General features: G+C 37.6%; 1 pseudogene; it reads left to right on the top strand.

The window, feature by feature from the left end:
* Positions 1 to 1306: 1306 nt before the first annotated feature.
* LOC110122487 (activated RNA polymerase II transcriptional coactivator p15 pseudogene) lies at positions 1307 to 1922 on the top strand (annotated as a pseudogene).
* The last annotated feature ends 355 nt before the right edge of the window (positions 1923 to 2277 follow it).

Here is a 2277-nt window from a genome sequence, read left to right as displayed (position 1 = left end):
CATAAATAAAGCTCAGAGGGTTTACATATTCAGGATTCACCAAGATTCACCAGGGTACAGCAGATTCTGCAAGACTTCTGAAGAGGCACGGTTACATTACGAAAAGAAGTGCATGATATGGGGTCAAATAAACAAGCCTGACACCTGTTTCTCCCACTTATTCACTGTGTACTCACAGGCAGGATTATATGGAAAGAACTCAGTACCTGGTATGTGATCGGGTAGTTGTTGTAAATGCATATTCATTCAAACTGTGAATTATCAATTGTCGATAACAATACCCTTATGTCATTTTCTCACTGAACCTTTTGCCAGTTACTGAAAACAATGCCTTCTTCAGGAATATAATTAAAAATACACCATATAGCATTTGCCATTTATAAAGCACTTTAAAAAAATTTTTTTAATATAATCCTTACCACAGTTCAGTTAGGTATACCTCAGTATTAGCCCCAACAAATAGATAAACTGAGCCTCAAAGAGGTACAAAGCCAGCCAGCAAGTGACAGGATTGAAGTTTGAATCCAGATAATCTGGACCTCATTCCTGTGTTATTTCAGCTACATCTCCACTGTTACAATAAGGTTATATCATGCTAAATATAGCAAAGATAGAGCACAAGTTCCTTGAGAAGAAGATAATCTACTGCAAGGGAATCTACACCCAAGATATTCATATCAGAATATGAAGAGCCCCACTTCAAGAAATTTTTGATACAATCACTGGCATATTCCCTAAATTGAAAGGCAGTGTCATCTGTCCAGAGGAAGTATGCAGCTCCAAAGAACAGGAGCTTTTGCTTTAAGGAGGTAAATATCAGTGACCTCCTTACTGCTTCTATGCCTAACCCAAGTCCCCCAGTCTCTTCTCTGCCTGGCTAAACTGTCTCCTCCAGGAAACTGTGCTCATTCTTGGCCCCACCCCAGGCAAAGTCAGAGGTCTCATCTCTATCTTCTCGCATATTTTGCACACCTCCATTGTAGCCCTCACATATACTAGAATGCAATCTCAATGAGGTTTTTTGTCTAGTTCACCACTGTGTTCCCACCATCTATTAACAGAACAGTGCCAGGCATATAAAATGGCTTAATGAATATGCACAGAATAAATGAATTCACTGTTTTTGGATTGTTCAATGTCTAGATCACTGGCTTAAACACTGTTTAAGAGTAGAGGTTCCTCTACATATCCTCAGGCCCTGATATAGATTTTAGCATATCCAAATATTTCTTATGGATTTGTTAAATAATACCTATTTAGCATCAGGCACTTAGTCCTTCTGTATAAACACCCTATATTTCTCATCATGTTCCAGAAGGTAGGTAATATTATCCTGTCCATTTCACAAATGAGGAAACTCAGGCACAAAATACATTAAGCAACTGCATGAAGTCACAAAGTTTAAGAGTGACAAGACCAGAACTACAGTCCAGGCAGGCCAGCTCCAGAGTCCACATTCTTTTAACCAATGCACTCTGTTAAATACATACATACAGGTCTGTCAGTCGCTAGTGAGCAAGCAGGAGGCAGTCGGGCTACTGGAGTGGAGCAATGCTTCAGTCAAAGGAATTGTTTCTTCAAGCTCTTCTGGTAGAGATTCTGACAGCGAAGTTGACAAAAAGCTAAAGAGGAAAAAGCAAGTTGCTCCAGAAAAACCTGTAAAGAAGCAAAAAACTGGTGAAACTTCCAGAGCACTGTCATCCTCCAAGCAGAGCAGCAGCAGTAGAGATGATAACATGTTTCAGATTGGGAAAATGAGGTTAGTGTTCGGGACTTCAAAGGGAAAGTCTTAATTGATATTAGAGAACATTGGATGGACCCAGAAGGTGAAATGAAACCAGGAAGAATGGTTTAAATCCTGAACAATGGAGCCAGCGAAGGAACAGATTTCTGACATTGATGATGCAGTATGAAAACTGTAAAATCAGAGCCATATAAAACCTGTACTGTTCTAGTTGTTTTAATCTGTCTTTTTACATTGACTTTTGTTTTCTAAACATTGTTTTCCAAGCTGTTGTATATTTGGATTGCAGAACAATTTGTAAGATGAATACTTTTTTTCAATGTTTTTGGATTGCAAAAACATTTGCATTATTAAAAATGTTCTGAGTGAAGCTAATTGTCAGTTTTATTAAGGAGAATTGCTTTTTGTGTCCACCACCTAGTGTAAAATAAAATCAAGTAATACAATCTTAAAATAAAATAAATACATACATACATAAACATACCTACAAAATGAAGATACAACAATGATACATTCAGTGATGGAAAATTATA

The sequence above is a fragment of the Odocoileus virginianus genome, chromosome 15 (genome assembly GCF_023699985.2).
Source record: "Odocoileus virginianus isolate 20LAN1187 ecotype Illinois chromosome 15, Ovbor_1.2, whole genome shotgun sequence".
Taxonomy (NCBI): domain Eukaryota; kingdom Metazoa; phylum Chordata; class Mammalia; order Artiodactyla; family Cervidae; genus Odocoileus; species Odocoileus virginianus.
Note: the sequence above shows the minus strand (reverse complement) of the source record. Positions and strands in the feature narration are given on the sequence as shown.